Genomic DNA, 20,466 nt, shown 5'->3' with positions numbered 1-20,466 from the left:
GGGGAGACCACACTGTAGTTGCAGCCATTGTGTGTACTGACGCGCCAAGTATACTGCAGCCGTTAACGCCGGACAGAAGGAGATTCACATCACCATATGGAAAGAAGCGTAAATGGATGGAGAGATGGAGAGAGAGAAGCATAGGTTACTGTAAAGCTACGTCTTAGTTTGTGCTTATCTTGGCGAAAGCCGAGTACAAATCAGCATGATGTTTAACATCTACTCTCGTGTAATGGAAATCATGTCTGACAAACATTCGCTGAGTTACAGTTCATTTTCTGTCGCGTTTCAGAATGAACTTCACATTGAGAGAGACGGCAGAACGCGCATCATGTTTATTTTCTTCTTTTTACGAAAAACACAACATTTTTTTTTTTTTTATGAGTGTACACAAATACAAGACATTTAACAGTTTTGAATTATGTATAACACTTCTATGTAAGATCAAAATCAACAGAGTATTTTGAGTCTCTTTTGCACTGATAAGAAAAAAGCGAGCTGGTCACGCCTGTGTATGTTAGGAAACGACTGGAAGCAAGATGCAGTAAAGTCCGTTTATTAATAAACAGAAGCGCTGGTCAGACACAGAACACAGAGACAACAGAACTGGGCGAGTGACGCAGGGACTTCGACAGGCAACCGGGTGGTGATGATGGTCAATGGTGATAATCCAGTCTCCGGGCAATGATGAGAGTGAGATGGCAGTGCAGACACGGTTGTAACGAATCACACAATAATAATATACATAAAATGTATTTAAGGGGGGCCGGAAGGCCAATTTAGCTCAAAAGGAATGATTCATCGATTTGCAATGAATCTTGACCGAATCACTATGGAACCGAGCAAATGACTCGTTTAGAGTTCATTTGAACGGGCCGTAATTATAACCTTGGCAACAGATATAAATATCCAATCTATAGTGAAACACTATGTATTAGCAAGGTAACTTTAGATCGACAGTACAAGACATTAAATGTGCAAGCACAACACAAGGCAAATATCTTTTCAAATATATTGACGACTTTATTAACTATTCTAAACACATAAAACTAAGGTCTAAACACAATCACACACACGCATTCATACAAGGCGCAGAGGAAGAGAGAGAAAGAGTGAGTTTTCAGAGTGAGATGCACTTTGTAAGACATGACCTGAACGAACCACCAAGCATTAATTTAAACCTTCGTTTCTTAGACAGGTTATTCAATTTACATTTAAAGCACCAGTTCAGTTAGAGTCTGGAATAGCTGCTACTTGCTTGTCTTTGCGTTGCTTAGGGAATTCCCTTTTTGCGGTGCTTCGTCAAAGGGGTTTCCCGACCGGGTCCGTGTGGCTGGTTGTCTTTGAAGTGCCTGGATGGAAGTTTCTGAACAGCCGGTCACGTGTAATTGGCAGGCGAATAAGAGTCTTTACAGTTCGAAGCGCGTTGCAGGAGAGACGTTTAAACGAACTTCGCAGCAACTTAACTTTGAACCGAGACTTTTATGAAAAAAGAAAATAAAGGAAGAAATGAAAGTAAGACGAGTTAGATGGCTTGAATGAGCTGTTTTAACCCCGATCTCGATGGGTTATTTGTCTGCTGGTCTAATTTGGTCTGGTCGATGTAGAAGCGTGCGAACACGCTCTTTGTTGTTTTCAGAGAGAAGCACGAACAGGAACACTCTCTTGCTGTTGCTAGAGAGAGGCGCAAAACTTAATTCAACACCGAACCGAACTCAAAACCGAACGGCAACCCCGAACTGCTCTCTGAACCGAATTTCTTTTTCAACTTTAACTCTAACTCCTTTGTTCGGGTCTTTAACTTAAAAGTTAGTCCAACCTCTTTTGGAGAATTCTGACCAATGAGACAATGGCATCATTTTAGGAGGTGGATCGAGTTCCTACTTATCGTTATCTGGGATCTGCTTGGGTTCCAGCACTTAGCAGAGAACAAGAGACCCCAGTTTAAACATTATAGATTATTATAATCATACAAAACATTTTACACAGATTTCAAACAAGCCACCTTTTGAATTAAGGGCATACGATTCTTTTGATTGGAAGCACGATACTCTTTCATCCATACACACAGTTATATCACAATTACATGATTTATATGTGATCTAAGCATAATACAAACATGAATTGTAGGAACAACAAGAATTATGATGTTTGATTATCAGTCCACTGAGCATTGTTCTGCGTGAGTTTTAATGATATGTGATATGTAATATGTATTTGATATGTAAAGTCTGTGTAAGTCTGTAAGTAAAGCGTGGTCTGTTTTACATCGCTGTCCTGCTCAGCAATGGTGATGCTGAGGGAGGTCAAAGGTTGTCAGGCCCCTTGGTGGTCAGGCCTCGTTTCACCATTTTTGAGCAGCTTTGTCTGGCTTAAGGATGAAAACAGTGACACGTTCTTCCTGTTTAGGCTTATCTCTGGGGCCATAAAAGTCTTCTCTGGGGGGTTTTCTAGACAATTTGGAGCCAGTCTTGTGACTTTGGAATGTGGTATTCAGATCCGAAATGCTGAATCACATTTGAATGAATCCCATGAGAGATTAGAAAGATTAATTTGTGTTTGGTTCATCCTTAAAGTCTCTACACGGTGAACAAATCCAGAAGACGAAGACCACAACGATGACCACGAAACAGAACAGGAACCAACACAGGAACATACCAAAATGATCTGACAACAACAGATACCAGTCACTGAGAATATAAAGCAGGAATGAAAGTGAATTCAGCTGGCGCTGATGATCAGCGGTACTCAGAGGCCACGCCCACACAGACACACATGCTAATCACGAGACATGAAGCAGGATACCAGCTCGTTTTTTCTTATCAGTGCAAAGTAGACTCAAAATACTGTGTTGATCATTAGATCATTAGATCCAAAATACTGTGTTAATCATTAGATCCTGTTAAGTGTCTATTTTTTTGTGGATACTCACAATAAAAACAAAGTGTTGTGCTTTTCGCCAAATAAAGAAAAAAAACATGATGCGAGTTCTGCGTTCTCGTCAGTGAAGTCCATTCTGAAACAGGTCCGAAAATGAACTGTAACTCAGCGAATACTCAGTCATGCAGGAATACAGGCACACAGGCATGAAGCTTGAATTCTCTTCTTTAAATTAAGTAATTTATATAAAAAACTAATATTCTCAGTTTATGTAATCTGTATGAAAAGAGAGAGATGTCAGTCGTTTTCTTTTCAGCTCATTATAGCTCATTAAGTTTTAATCTGACCACGCCCACTGAGAGCGCGCGCTATTCAAACGCAAATAATCTGAGGCAAGCCACACAAACGTGTCAACGCCCACAACAGCTGGAAAAAACACATCAAGTTAATAAGAATCATTTACTTTACGTCGTCTTGCTACGCTGTGAGGAATAATACTATCTAATAATCCTGGAAAAACTTACCTCAGAAGTGCTGGTAATTTCATTTCAAGGAGCAACGTATCAAGCTGATGTGAATAGTATTAAGTTATTTATTTTTAAGTGCTTTGTTCTAATCGCGATATGGAATAGTGTCTGTAAACCGCAAAAAGACTGTTTAAATATGAATCACGCGTCTGTGCCGTTCATTCACACTCACACCTACATTTGTAAACATGTTATTTTTACATGAACAGTGAACACATCTGCTAGTTTAGCTTTTACCAAACTATTTGTATAAGCAACAAATTGCAAATTAACATGCTAATATATCATAAACACGTTATGTTACAGACTAAATATGAATGTTTAGACAAGATTTCGTTGATTAGTTTTGGATAGACCATAAAGTTTTTAATGTAAAAAAAAGACTACTGCCACATCAAATAAGCTTTTGTTCGCTTTTGTTAAATATATAGTATGGGATGTTTTGTCAAAAATAAAGTAGGTATACTGAATTATCAACTAAGATGTTATTATAGTGTATGTTCCAATATTCAAACTAATGAATCCTTACCTTTGAAATATGAATGATAAAATATATACTTTTTACAAAGAAAGATTACACTTGAAATATTAGTACAATTGTAATGGTTGTTGTAATTATAACTTTTTTTAGTGTTTTATTAGTGACAAATTTGGGGAGAGGATACATATTCCAAAACTTTCTGAAAATACAGTATGAGAATTAACTGCACAATTACTAGAAATGTTTACATTGGATATTATACAATTTGCATGCATACAAAATTTGTGGAAAAAGACACATTTTTTCAAGATGTTTCCAACTCTAACTTTGAACCAATTCTATAGAATATATATATTCTACAGAATTGGTTCAAAGTTAGATTTGGAAACATCTTGAAAAAATTTGTCTTTTTCCACTGGGTACCACAAGAAAGGTACCCAGTGACACACCTTTGTGAAAGGCTCATTATGCAGCTCATTATGCGGCTCATTATGCAGGTCATTGTCTTCTCAGTTGTGAATTGGGGCATTATTCAGTATCCTCACAATCATTCACGCCCCCCGCATATTGCCTTTCTAAACAAAAAGTGTCATACAAAATTTAAATCAATGTATTGTTTTGAGTAAATGATAAGGCAGGATGATTTTCAGATCATTTTGAAGCAAAAACTCTAGGCGACAACATCCATTAGTCAAAAGTCTTGTGGACACATATTTAGTCTGTGTTTTGTGGCCTTATTTCAGAAACTTTAAGTTTTAGTTTTTTCAATAACCATGCATAAACAATTTTCTCTCAAAAATACAAACATGTACATACATGTTGCTCACATATTATGGTAGCCCTGTTTGTGCTAAATAGAGTGTAATTATACCTTTGCCATTAATATGTTTATAAGCAACTGAAAAAAGCACAAATGTCAGTGCATGTCAAAACATCTCAAGGACCCCAAAAACACCTTAGACCCCAGAGGGTTAATAATGATGACCTGCCATAGTTTTATAATGAACCTAAGGCCCTGTTTACACCTGGTATTAAGATGTGTTTTCACGACACTAAATATAGGTGTAAACGGGGTCTAAAACATTTTGAGCTGGTCCACTTTCGACCACTTCCAGAGGTAGTCGAAAACACATTCGACAGGATTGCTTTCGTAGTGTAAACGCTGATGTGGTCGAAAGCGTTCAAACAGCAACACAATACTGCCTACTCTCCGCCAACTGACCTAACGCATAAACATTACGGAAAGTGTGCTAGCCAGATGGGATTTAAACTTTGTCGGCTGAAGACCCGAATTTGGTTTGAAGACGAAAACTGTACCATGAACAATGTTCTCGCACCATTCCTGATTTCCTACACACTCACAGCGTTCGGCATGGTCTTGCGGCTGTCAGAGCAGAAACGAAAGCTGATGCTCTCCATATGTTTTTCCGTCGTCTCCAGGCACATTCATATGTAAATTGCGCAAGCTTATTTTATCCATTAGATCGAAATATCAAAAAAAAAAAAAAGCCCATACATTTACCCCACCATGGACCCTTCCCTTTGAAGAAATCAGGACAGAATTGGTTGAAAGTGGACAAAAGAGACAGATTAAAATACCATGTGTAAACGGGTATGTGTCTTCCTTGTCTACTTGTGATCCAATTGACCAAAATGCATCTTAATACCAGGTGTAAACAGGGCCTATAAGATCACCAACGTTGTGTTTTGCACCTTTTCTTTGAAAACAAAATCACTATATCACTGCACTTATTATACAGGCTGTTATCTAATTAAATAGGTTGCAGCAGGTTTCAAAGCAAAGCCCACTGTGTTCATGCAAGCTGCTTGTGATTCTCGTCTCAGAGCGGCTACGTTCACAGTAAATGCTGCGAGCTCCATCAGGGCATATTCTGTGAGATTAACCTGCATTTTTGACTACTCCTGTGTATCCAATTTAATTTGCATACATTTTGTTCTTGCATTGATGGTACATTTGTAGGAGTTTTGCACTTTGACAGTCAGTTTGAGATATAGGCTATATTTGACTATTGCGTGTATCTTTGTAGAGTTTACAAAATAAAACAATTGGCTACTCTTTGAAATCATAATTGAATTCTATTATGTTGTTTTAAACCCAAAATCTTAATTACTTAAAACATTCTTCATTAACAATTATTCAGTTATTTGACATATACAATGACATTTAAAAATAAAAAATAAAAAAATAAAAGTAGTTTCAATATAGCTAGCTACTTTTTGATAATAACTTTTAGTATAGCTAACTACTTTTTCAGAAAGTATCTTGACTGTATCTTGACTGTATCTTAGCTACTTCTGAGTAGCTTGTAGCTTAGTGTAGCTTCCCCAACACTGGTAACTCATGCGTTAGGCATTATAGAAAAAGTCATCATAGGTCTCTGTGATCATGAATTTGACAAGCAGGTCTGAATAATTTAGCATGAGGACATCCAATACCTGATAAATGTGACCCTGCGCAAATGGAAGCCAGATAGCACCTGATGAAAAAATCATAACTGAGCTGATGACCTGATGATGTTCATAGAGCTCTCCTACCTACACCACAGCACAAAGAGCATGAGGAGGCTCATGCCACTGTTTGTGCTAATACATTGGAAACCGCTTCAAAAACACAAAATCAAATTGTGCAATATATTATTCACAATTTCTGAGGCTTATCCTGCAGTGTCTGTCAAAGGCGAGATGTGTTGCACAGTATGAGACCGTGTACAACATATGGTTACTGTGTGGGGAAATTTTAAGTGCAATTGGTTTGTTGGGATGAAACTTTAACCTCCAAATAAATGCACCCAACCAAGATGAATGAAATTTCTGGCTACTGGAAGTCATTCATTTCAAAAAGGAAGTACAGAAACTCAATGGGACCATATGTGTATGTGGAATTCCAGATTTGGATCCGATTCAAGCTTTAGTTGTGTTTTAGTTATGAATTTTGGTCAGATTGTATGCGACCTCCAGACCGGATGGGCTATATAAAAATGAAAGCTTTAGCGTAAGTTCTGCCAGGAAGACTCAATTGTTTCGTCACTTATTACCTTCTCTAACCAATCGTGATTAATACTCGTAGTATAAAAGATCGGTACTTACACATGTCTGAGTTCGCAGATGCTGACGCCAACATTCATTTGCTCACGCTCAGTTGCTAACCACCATGTCTCAGAATACGCATATTGTTTGCGACTATTGAGATTCCGACGACGAATTCGTCCCGCCGTCTCCTCCTGCTGCACGGTGCAGTTCGTGCATCCAGTGCTGCAACTCCTTATGGGCGCAGTGGTCTTCGGAGAGTTTGATCAGCACTCTCGAGGCCGCTGGTATACCCATCAGCCAAGGACTGTCGAGAGAGGATCTGCTTCTTATGGCCCAAAACACCCTGGGTAATCCACCAGATTCAATTTCTACTACACCATCAACTTCAACAATGACAGCTCAGCCAAAACAAGCCGGCAGGAAGAGAACCGCCAAATCATCCTCACCCCGTCCAGCAAAAAGAACCATGCTGGCTGCATGGGCACCATCTTCTATGTATATCTCCGATCCCGCTGACGTGAATTCTCAGCTCATTCAAGCAGTCCAAAGCCCTTCCCAAACCTTTAAAGGTTTAGAATCGAAGATGGCGAATTTAGAATATTCTTTCGCCAATCCTAACCTCAGCTCGAATCCAGTTGCAAGCTTTCCAGCAATTCCTCAGTTTTGTCCTCCTCCTATTTGATTAAGCGATCCCCCGAGTGTGCCTTCGACATCTTCTACTCTGCCATCTTCTCACCACACGGTTCAGACACCATTCCAGGATGTTTCCACTCCACTTGCAACTTCAATCTCTCTACAGAAGCTCCAGCTCAAGCTTTCGGTAGGCGTTTTGTTTCACCTGCCGCCGTTACGGTGTCTTCCCATCTAAGAGCTAACATCATCCAAGGTAAGGACATAAACTTGACTATATTACTGCTTCCTTCGCCTGCAGCTGACTGGAAAATGGTTGAGTATGGCGACGTGGCAGTCCTTCTCAAAACATTCGATCCCAGATTGCAATGTAATCTTTTGTTTGCCGAATTCGTAATTGCGTTTAGCATTTTCAGAGACATCCTGTGCCAAGTTTTTCCAGACCAAAGGGAAGAGCAAAGGTCCGTCATTTCGGCGGCTAAAAAATCTTGGCTTGTGCTATTTGTAGCTCTTATGGACACTCGGCTTCATTCTGCCCTAAAGCATTTGCTAGCCAAGCTCCGCCCACTGTCCGTGGTTCTCAAAATGTAAGACTCCCCCACGACGACAGAAGTCGTTCTGTTGTAGATTTCAACGGTGTTTATCTATCAATTTTAATGAGTCTGTTTGTTCTTTCCCTAATTGTAAATTTGCTCAGGTTTGTACATTTTGCAATGATCCGCACCCGAAATCAGTCTGCCCACGCCGGTACAGACCTGCAACCCGCGGGAAGGCCTCAATCCGGAAAAAATTCTGAAAAGACACCCTTCAACTCCCATTAATGTTCCAAATCTTTCAAGCTCCCTCTTTTCTTACCCTGATCCGTCTTTCGTCGACTATTTAATCAACGGTTTGTCTCAAGGGTTTCGGGTGGGCATCCTCTCCCATCTCACTACCTATTTTATAGCAAAAAACTTGCAATCAGCTTTAACAGAACCAGATGTGGTTTCAGCCCTGCTAAAAAAATAAGTTAATAAAGGATATCTTATTGGCCCTTTCATTTCTCCTCCTTTCTCTCCTTTTCGCATCAATTCCATTGGCATCGCAACACGTAAATATTCCGGTAAAAAACGTCTTATATTCAACATGTCTTCTCCACATTCTCCACGTAAACAAATGTATACACTTAACACCTTTCTCTCTACTTTACGCTTCGGTTGACAACACTGTTGCCAGTAAGTTACTGTAATTAAGATTTACAGTACCATACCGTATTTCAGTTTTACAGTAACTACATGGTACTGTAATTGTGTAATACAGTGCATTACTGTAAAAATCAAGCTAATCAGTACACTACTGTAATTATTTTGTACTAAATATAAATTAGATTTCATAATTTTGATATAGAATTAATTTTTATTTTTATCCTACATAAGTACTACTGACATTCAAATCAATTAGACAAAATTATTACAAAACACCTTTTTTTATTTAAAACATTTCATATACATCACAAAATAAACAGTCTGCCAATGCTGGAAATTATGTTACATTTTTATACATTAATGGGTGAGTTTAGGGTTTTGTGTTAATTTTAACAAAGTAAATATGTCAGAAAGGTTAGCACAAAGATGTGTAAACATGTTAAATTAACACATTATGTGCTGTCCATCACTGCACACACTGTTAAAAAAAAAAAAAAAAATATCCTAAACAAAACGTTAGCATTTGACAAAATGATTGTAGAGGCATTGGTTGTTTAGCTTATACAATTATTAAAATGAAATAGCACCCATTACATTCATACAACTGCAGAATATAAATACTTTAAGCAGTCAAAAAGGAAATGTCCAACACAGGGCAAAACACAGTTCTTTTCACAATACATGACACATAACCCCACCTTCAAAATAATTATTTCCAAAGATTTGTTGGATTCGTGTACACTGGTGGCCAAAAGAAGTATTTAAGTGTCCTAATGTTTTTGAAAGAAGTCTCTTTGATGCTCAAGAAAGATTTCTTATTATTATCAACGTCTGACTGTCTACTCCTCCATCTTTTCCACAGCATAGGAGTAAAAGTCATCATCAAAATATTCTTTAAAAAGCCAACACAATGTTTTTGTCCACCTTTGTGAATAAATGAACTTCTCCAAAGATTGGTTCCTGTTCAGAACTTGACTGACAACATCAGAATGTTCCCTGGTCTGTATGCGTGTCCACAAACACAAATGTACTCAGTCCTTCAGATGAGATCCCGGTTCCAACACTATATAAAACAGAGAGAGAGAGAGAGAGAGAGAGAGAGAGAGAGAGAGAGAGAGGGACAGAGGGGAGAAAATTCCATATTAGTTTTTTTTTATACATTTGTATTATTATTTACTAAAACTTAAGAATATATAGCCTATTTGTAAATATCTTTTTGTCAATTGCATTTTCAAACATTTCAGATTAACTAAATTAAATTATGCCAGATTAAATTTTAATACTTACATATCCTAAATTCTGTCCAAAAATGCTGAGATCCATAGAGAGAAAGACTGATGTCGATGTTTTAGCCCATTTCAGCTTGTCTGCAGTGAAGGGGTTCCTGTTTGAGACAAATACACAGTAAGACACATGCAAGAAATCACTGAGTGATGATCGTTCTCCTTCCAGTAGTTAACCCACCTGTGCGCTGATACTGGGACCTTTCTGGTCAGGTGGGACTGCAATGGTAGAGTCTTCTGCCTAATAAAATATCGAAATAATGTAAATATATATATAATCTTGAGTTGTTAAAATGGTAGATTTGGTATGAATTAATTAGTTAGAGTTTTACTGCAATGCTTACCTGGATACATTTAATCTGGTGAGACTGGAGATAGAAAATGGTCCATCTTCTGATTGGTTAATTTTCTGTGTAATAAATATAATGTTAGACATGATGCAAAGGTCACTTAGCCTATTTTATATAAAGTTAACCAATTTTATAGAGATTTTATAAGATACTGTATGCTACCTACACAAGTGGTTCCTAAAGCACTTATCACATAATGCTAATCATTTTAGCAAACTTATGTCAAAATATATTAAAAAAAATATATGATTTCAATTACAGTTTAGGCTTACCTCAGGAATCTTGCTAGACGTCACTGGCGCGAATTGGCGCTTTGTTGCAGTTGCCTTTTTAAACACATACAAAATTGCAGTAAATATCAAATTCCATTAAAAAAATAAATATATAATATGTTATAGTTTGCAATGCTAAAGGTGTCCGCTGGCCATAAAACTTGTTAGCCAACATACATGGTTATTTTCTCAACAGTATGCCAACTCGGGCTACAACCAAGACAGAATTTCACATTAGTTTATTTCAATAACAATTCAATAATCTAACAATTCAATTCAATAATCTAACAAAGTCTGTAAAATGAAACGTTAGCGCAGTTTACCGTGGTAAAGTTCGTTACTGCCATGTTGACGAGTAACGTTAGGCCTATGTTAAACTAGGGTGCACAAACCTGTCAACACACACAGAATGTTTTTTACCTTGCTTTCTGGTCTCTCTCTCGGTGAAGTGAATTCCGTCTCTTCCCCGGGCCAGACACGAACGGCGCGGTCCAACAAGACAGTCAGAACCAAGTGATATTAGGCTACACTGGATGCTCCGGCACGACACGACAAATCCCAGACAGTGTATAGTGATGCGCTGTTATATTTCTGATGTACGGTTCTCCGAGTCCAAGCGCTGCAGTAATGGTCCGGTCGCTTCAATGTGTCCAATATAGAAAGCCTCTGACTGTTATAACGTAGACACGCGGTGTAAGACAAAAATTAGGATGGTAAAAAGCACGATAAAAAGCACGATGGAATGGTGCCAGTCAGAGAGACCGTTACGTTAAATACAGTTGTATACTGCAAATTTAAAAAATACAGTAAGTCTCTGTATGTGGTGTTTGACGTCACAGAAAATTCCCATGATGCAATGGGAATCACAGTTATTTACTGTAAAGAGAAATAGCAGTATAATACTGGGTGATTTAAAGTAAATAACTGTAGAAATTACAGAAAAGTCTAACAGTGTAAAGCTGATATCACAGACGCTTTCAAGACCATGCCAATCCACCCTTCAGATTGGCCACTTTTTGGAGTCAAATGGAATTAAATTTTTTATTTTGCAGTAAGGCTCACATTCGGGTGTAGAAGTAGCCCTCATATTTTCAAGAGCCTTTCCGAAGCTTTGTGTTGGATCTTGCTGAATGTCTGTAAGCTCCCCTTTGTCTTGCATTTGCTCGATGACTGTAGCTTAAAATTGATATCGGCTGATCGATTTTCCATCTTCCAAATCTTCAATCCTCGGCACACTTAAACAGATTTTTAGCGATGTCGGCGTTCCCCTCTCTGAAGAGAAAACTATGGGTCCCTCTACTTCGCTAGAATTATAAGGCATTTCTCTAGATACGGTTAACATTCAAGCTTCTTTTCCTCTTGAAAAGCTTCTAAGAATCAGGTCCTTTTTGGAATCTTTTTCCTCTCTACGCGTCATATAGAAGCGTGACATGCTTTCTCTGCTCGGCCACTTAAATTTTTTTCCATGAGCATTATCCCTCAAGGCAGGGCTTTTATTTCTCGCTTGTTAACACTGGCCCACTCCGTGCCAAATTTAAACGACCCGCTCCAGCTAGACGAAGGCTGTCTGTCCGATCTCAGTTTTTGGACTCGCTTGCTAAATGATTGGAACGGAATTTATTTTTTCTATAATGATGTTTTCGAATCATCCGTAGAATTACATCTATTCACTGACACCGCCCCTTCCATCAGATTCGGGGGATTCTTTCAAGGGCAATGGTTCACCGAAAAATGGCCAAACGATTTCGCCAAGACAGCTTCTGGCTCCGTTTCATCCGCACTTTACGAGATCTATCCTCTAGCTGTAGCTAGCGTTATTTGGGGTTCGGCGTGGTCGCGGAAACGCATCATGATGTTTTGTGACAACGAAGCCACAGTTGCCATCATCAATAAAGGTAGATCCTCTTGCCATAAGATTATGCCTTTCTTGAGACGTTTAATTTGGCAATCAGTTGTAGAAAATTAGCTCTAAGAAATATTAATAATCAATAATAATAACTTGTTATAATTGATTTTTAATATTTATATCAGTTAATTGAATTAACTTAATGTTGTAAATTAATATTACAATCAATTAACATGTTTGTCCTGTGAACACTCAGTGTTAATTGTTTATTAATTCTAAGAAATTTAAATTTCTGGAGTATGGGAAATGTCTTTCTTACTTTACAGTACTACTAAGAGCAAGTAGTCAAAATCGATGATTAGGGACTCCAGTATATGAGCTTGAGACATGGACAAGTTTACGTGTGACATGAACAAGATTTTATTAACTAGACTAAACACTTGACATACACATACCGTAAAACTTCAAATAATAGCCGAGTCCCAAATAGACGCCAGTCTCTTTTACACGCCTGGTGTGGCTGCAGGTTTGGGTAAATAAAGGCCGGTCTCAAATAGAGGCCGGGTCTGTTTTTTAGTTTCGGGTTGTATTTAATCTTCTAAAACCCGTCAGATTGTCCGCTTTTTGGCGTCTGCTAAAGCAAATTTTTGTCCCGCCAAAGCCTTTTTTGATCGGTGAGTGAATGACTGCTGCGCTTGACAGGGCGCATAACGAGCAGGGAGAGCGCCCCAGCCGCGCGCGCGCACTCTCACGTCTTCAAACAACACGAGCGCTGTCTTGCTCTCTCTCCCTCGCGCATATTAATCAAAATCAATTGACACGATAGTAAAAGGTCGGAAGACCGCAGTTTCACGTGGAGCATTTGGAGATTTTTAGAGATTAGAGACTAGGCCTACACTCAATGAACAACATCTCAACACTAAATTATAAAGGCCTGTCTCATATAGACGCCTGTCTCAAATACAAGCCGGTGCAGTTCGACGATTTGGGAAAATAACCCTCCATCACAGGACTAAATGACTACAGGCCTGTCGCCTTGACTTCCGTGGTCATGAAATCTTTTGAGAGACTGGTGTTGGGCCATCTGCAGGACATTACAGGCCCCCAGCTGGACCCCCTGCAGTTTGCCTACAGGACAAACAGGTCTGCAGATGATGCTGTTAACATCGGACTGCAATACATACTGCATCACCTCGACTCCCCAGGGACGTATGCTAGGATCCTGTTTGTTGACTTCTCCTCAGCGTTCAACACCATCATACCTGAACTCCTACATCAGAAGCTCACCCAGTTCTCAGTGCCTGCCTCCACCTGCCAGTGGATCACCAGTTTCTTGAGCGATAGGCAGCAGCATGTCAGATTGGGGAGCATTTCATCCAAACCCCGGTCCATCAGCACCGGCGCTCCACAGGGGTGTGTCCTCTCCCCACTGCTCTTTTCCCTGTATACCAATGACTGCACCTCAAAGGACCCGTCTGTGAAACTTTTGAAGTTTGCTGATGACACAACTATCATTGTTTTGATCCGGGATGGGGATGAGTCTGCCTACAGACAGGTGGTGGAGCAGCTCGTCCAATGGTGCAATCAAAATCACCTGGAGTTAAATCCCAAGAAGACTGTGGAGATGACAGTGGATTTTAGGAGAGTATTTTTAATCAATAAAATAAAATCCTTTATTGAATGCACTAATTAATATATGATCATTGTATGAACCTGCACGGCTATTTTACTGTATTTAAAATTCTAAGACAATACTGATATTGCACTATCCTCCCTCCCTCCCTCCCTCCCTCCCTCCTGCACTTTGTAATTTCCACTGTATTGCCAGACTAAACATATAGCAGTATTCTGTTTTTAATATACATTTCTTTACTCTGTGTTTATATGTCATGTGAGTGTTGTAGCCTGTTGTAGTTAATGAGTGTTGTAATTTGAGAGCCTCATTGTTACCAAGTCAAATTCCTAGTTTGTCTCTGCAAACATGGCCAATAAAGCTGATTCAAGATTCAAGATTCATTTGGGATATTAGTTTTGGGGGAAGTTTCATAGACCTTTGTTGTGAGAGTGAGTTTGCTGGATTATTCATTAAATATAATGAATAATTTGTGTGTCTGATTGGTCCAGATGCTACACAGTCGTTTTAAACTTTATAATCAAGGCTGCACATATCCCCGGCCACTTCAACGTCATTGCTGATGCGCTCTCTCGCTTTTGTTTTCAGGCTTTCAGACGGCTTTGCCCTTCAGCCAACCCGGATCCAACACCAAATCTAGTAAACCCTCAGATAAACGCCTGCCTATTACCTTGCCTTTACTACAAATATTAATCATGTCTGTCCGCAACAGTCTCTTTTCCACCATATACCAATATTCTGCTAGAAGCCGTGTTTTTATCTGCCTTTTATGGCTCCATGCGTCCAGGGGAATTCACCTCAGAAACTAAACAATTCGATCCTGCCCGTGATATTTCCTTTTCTGATTTACGCTTCTCACCCAATTTCTTTACTCTCTTTCTTAAGCACCCTAAGAACGACTCTCAAGGACCAGGGGCCCGTTTCAATAAGGAGGTTCAACCAACTCTGAGTTAAAACTTGAACTCTGAGTTGACTTACCCTGAGATGGTAAACTCTGAGTTTTCGGTTACAGAACAGATGAAATGAGTTGGTTCAATCAACTCTAATGGTGCGTTCTATTATAGCCAACGAACCGACTCGGACCTCGGATATGACGTCACGTCCACACTTCAAGCGTTCTATTATGTTTTGCGCGTCCGAGTCGGAGAAAAAAATGGACGCCACCCGTTGTAATGGTAGCACTGGCCGAGTACCAGGCGCTCCAAAATAAGTATGTGCTTCACCTTACAAAACACCGAGGAGAAGAACTTGAACTTGAAAATGTTCACTTTATTTCATGTTTTTCATGTTAATCTTCTGTTAGCAACGCTAGCAACGTAGTAATTGCACTCACAACAACCGATTCCCATACCTACAGGGGACGCAGTAATACGAGTGATTATAATCGTCATTTAAAATACCGAAGCGGTTCAAAAACAATGAAAACAATTCATACTTACAAGTCACACAGGGCGCAGCCATCTTGAATTCCGAAACGGAATTCTTGCTCGGTGTCCTCACGGTTGTCCGACGTCCGAGAGGAGAAATCCGAGGAAAGGGGGCGTGTTGCTACGCAACGTCTGTCTTCCGATTCGGATCTCCGAGACGGATAAATAATAGAACGCACCATAAGTCGACTGACTCTGAGTTAAGCGCGTGCACCACAACTATAAAAAGCCATTATCAATGGAGCGCAGATATTACTGTACGAGTCACCATGGCAACAGCGCCAGACAAAAAGAGGACTTACTGTTATACAGTGCTGGGTGTAATTAATTACCAAGTAATCTAAATTTTGTAGTTTAATTAAAGGGATTACTCTTAATTCTTCTGTAATTTAAAATAAATTAAATAGGCTACTGCATAGACTATAGAACAATTTTGTATAAAACAATACTTTCTAAAGATAGTAATTATTACATTCATCTAATTACACTGTTGAAGATGTAATTTGTAGTTTGTAATTAATAACTATTTTAGAGTAACTTTCCCAACTGTTATAATATCAGAGGTGAAACTGTAAGAAAAGTATGTTATTTAACCTAATTTAAATGTTCATGTAGGCTAGGTGCAATCCTGCAGGCATTAAAAGAACATGGCAGCAGCTGAAAATAAAATATAAAAACATAATTCAATCAGGTAAGGCTTGAGCATATCATGGATGTAGGGTACCTGACTTTACAAACATTTGACATATTAAATAACTAAATAGCATCCAGTGTCTACTAGCAGTGCAGCAGTTTTTTTGGCTAAGGGAATTCCTGGAGGGACTTCATCAGAGCCAGTCACTCCCGAAGATCCAAGGGCCTTCATATTCAGTTCAATTCAATTCAAATTTATTTGTATAGCGCTTTTCACAATACATATTGTTTCAAAGCAGCTTTACAGAAGTGTACATAGAAAAATACAGTTAGTTAATCGTGTATTAATTTAGGGCATAACATATCGCCGGCGTTGATTCGTCTCTTCACAAGCGTTTAGTCATCTCATCACAGGTGTTGGGGCATCTGAAGTCTCCGTGAGAGGCTGGATACAAGGCATCACAAAATGTGAGAGGTCTACATATGTGTAATTTTTTTATATAGGGTATTTTTGATATTTCCATTTATTTTACTTTGGGTTGGGTTTTTCATTGGTCCCAACAGATTCTGATGGTAATATCTGTCTTTTGGAGCCTCCTGTCCCAACAGAACCCAGTTGTAAGTAGCCTACTCAATACACCAGATAGTATGACAAATAAGGCCTATTATAAAGTGTACTCAACCAAATGCTCATCTTCACAGGAGAATGGGGATGAAGAAACCGTTTCTGCTGCACAGAGAGGCCTACAGGTGATGTTAATATTATGTGTCTTCACATCAGACAATCTACACATTCACATTTTTATGTGGAGTAGCCTATAGAATCTAAGTTTATATATGAGTATAAATGGACATTCTTATCTTCTGGTGCACAGATGAACATACTTACCTTTAATCTCCTTAAATTCAAAAACATCTGTTTAATTTATAAAATCAGACATGGTTTAGCACCTCTCCCACTTTGTGACTTCATACATTTTAGATCCAGTGAGGTCAGGGTAACCAGAGGGGCAGAAGACTGCATCATCCCCCGGAGAACAACAGCTTTTGGTCAGGCGGTCTCCTCCGTAAGAGCTCAGCAATGGAACACAGGGCCGGAAACCGTCAGAGTCTTTGTCATTCTTTTCATGCAAAAAAAAAAAAAAAAAAAGGCTTGTAGAGAGCCAAACTTGTGGGCACTAATGCTTTCAGTGTGCATTTAAACATTATATAATTGTTTGAAATGAATTGTATTTCTTAACCATAATGTGTTGTATGTAATTTTATACCTGTGATTATCTTTTACATCTGGCTGGGGGACTACCGATGAAAATTAGCACTTTATAGCTAACTAATGTACATTTACATTGTTCTAATGTTGATTAATGTACACTGTCCCCTTTCAAATAACAAAAAAATACATATATAAAAAAATAAACACTTGAGTGATTTTCAGTAAATGGCACATAATTCTGTAGAATTTGTTTAGAATTACATGATGTAACTCTAATATACTGCATGTTAAGGTACAAGTTAAGGAGTTATATAGCCTAGACTTCATCTTATAAAAAAAAAAATTAACAAACAGCAGTAAAAACCGCAATGAATAAATGTACAGAAAGAATGAATGAGTTGTTCAAACACCGCTTCCTCTTTAAAAAAGGGGAGGAGACCGCAAGAAACTCTGGGTTTACCAAAGAAAACCTGCTCCCGACCAGGTTAGGTTCACAGAGTAAGTTACCCTGGTAACTGACTCTGAGTATAAGTTACCTCTCTTTCAGAAACGGGCTTGACTTACCCTGCTTTCTCAGGTTTGACTTACCTCCCATTCTGAAACGGAAAACCCAGAGTTTCCCTCATTTCAGGGTTAACCTACTCAGAGTTTCCACTTAACCTCCTTTCTGAAACGGGCCCCTGGTGTCACACTAACACTTTTAAAAATTAATAATAGTTTCTGTCCCTTCATATCCATGATTAAATTCCTTAAAGTCCGTCCTAGAACTTCAGATCACGCCCCCTTATTTATCTTATCTAATGGAGAACATCTCTCTAAGGCCTGGTTCAAGACTCATTTAGCTACTGTCCTCAAAAGCTGCAGTCTATCCATGTTATTTTTTTATTTTATTTTAAGTTTATTTGAATAGGGACAAGTATGTTACATAAGCTCATGTTCCATACTGTAATGAAGCAGCGGACGAGGAGAGATCCATTTGCAGGCTTTATTAAATAACAGGGTCAGACAGGCAAGGGTAGCAGGATACACACAATCAGAGTCCAAGAACAGGCAAAGGGTCGGGGCAGGCGGCGAAACAATCAGAGTACAGAGTCCAGGCAGAGAGTAAGGCAGGCAGGCAGCAAACAACGAGAGGTAAGGTCCAGATAAAGTCATAACAGGTAAACAAACACAGGGTACAAACGCTCAGAATAATTCACTGGGAAAGCAGTACTTCGCACTGAGTGAATGTGAAAACCAGGTATTTATGGTGTGAGAGAAACAAGGTGATAAGACACAGGTGAATGAAATGCGTGCTGATGAATCCGGGCAGTGAGTTATGGGAAATGTAGTTTGTGAGGAAGTGATCATAGTCTATTGTGGAGCGCCCTCTGGAGGCTCTTGAGGGCACTTCAGCTGGTGACCGTTACACATACTGTAGCATATAAAGTGGATCGATTTACTTCAGCGGAACCACTTCCCTAGCTACTGAGTTTACCTATAGGTTATCCGCTGATGCATTGAAACTGTGTCATTGTTTACCGATGAAGCTAAGTAAAGGCACGTTCATTTTACCTCCGAGTTGAATCCTTTATTCTAATATACTATGTTGGGGTAAAGACACAACAATTGGCGACGAGTAAACCGGACCCTAAACAACTGCACGAAATAAAAAGTTAAACCGGAGGGAAGGAGAAAGGAGAGGAAACGAAACCTAGCAAAGGATCCGTGAGTAACAGTGCATAGCACACAGTGAAAGGATAAACGGATAAGATCTGGATTTCATGTCCGAAATGGCTTACGTTGGAAAAGTAGAGGAGTTTGATAGTTCAAGTGAAGACTGGGAATCATACATAGAGCGAGTGGAGTTATACTGCGCTGCCAATGATATCGAGGATGCAAAAAAAAGTTCCGTCCTCCTCAGTCTAATGGGAGCTAAAACTTACAGTCTGCTGCGTAATCTCCTGAGCCCTGCTAAACCGTCGAGCAAGTCATATAAAGACATTGTTGACACGTTACAGAAGCACTTAAATCCCGCACCACTAGTGATAGCGGAAAGATTCCGATTCCATAAGAGGAATCAAACAAAGGATAAAAGCATATCCGAGTATATGGCCGAACTGCGCAGACTCTCGCAGCATTGTGACTTTAAAGAAGGACTTGGCGATGCCTTGAGAGATCGTTTAGTATGTGGCATTCACTGTACAAGCACACAGAAAAGGCTACTGTCCGAAAAAGAGCTAGATTTGAAGAAAGCACTCGAACTAGCTATCTCAATGGAAACAGCAGCTAAGGGTGCATCAGAGCTACAGAAGAAAAGCTTAGAAGACGAAGTGCATCAAATGTCCTTGAATGGCAAAAAGCAAAAATGCTACAGGTGTGGTAAATCATCTCACAGTGCAAACAACTGCTGGTTCAAAGAAAAGACATGTAGGAAATGCCACAAACAAGGCCACATAGAAAGAGCATGCAAATCAGACCAAACCAATGCCCAAAAGGAAAAATCTGGAAAGAACAAAGGTTTTAAACCCAAATCAAAGACCAAAGCAAATGAAATGCACAAAGTAACAGAACATTCAGACAACACAAACAGCAGTGAGGAAGATGACCTGTCATGCTTAGAGCTGCATAGCATAACTGAAGAAGACAGAAAAATAATATGGGTCACAACAACAGTGTCTGGAGTGAAACTCAAAATGGAACTGGACACAGGTTCAGCTTTATCAGTGATCTCTGAGACCGACTATGACAGGCTGTTCTCCCACTTATCACTGAAAAAAACGTCAGTGATGTTAAAAACGAATACAGGTGAAAAAGTGTCACCAAAAGGGAAGCTTAACGTGGACGTGGTCTATGGTGACCAAACACACAAGTTAGAGCTCTATGTCCTGAAAACCACAGGCCCAGCACTACTGGGGCGTGAATGGCTGAGGAAAATTCAGCTTGACTGGCATGCAATAAAAGCCCTGAATATCTCAACAGGCCTCAAGAGCTCCACCTGCAGGCTTGACCAGAGACTGCCACAGTTGTTGGAGGCTAATGCACACGTGTTTGAGAAAGGCATTGGTAAACTTAAA

Source organism: Rhinichthys klamathensis, unplaced genomic scaffold (genome assembly GCF_029890125.1).
Source record: "Rhinichthys klamathensis goyatoka isolate OS25496 unplaced genomic scaffold, OSU_Roscu_1.1 h1tg000055l_1, whole genome shotgun sequence".
NCBI classification, from domain to species: domain Eukaryota; kingdom Metazoa; phylum Chordata; class Actinopteri; order Cypriniformes; family Leuciscidae; genus Rhinichthys; species Rhinichthys klamathensis.
The sequence above is the reverse complement of the archived record's forward strand: the minus strand, read 5'-3'. Positions refer to the sequence as shown.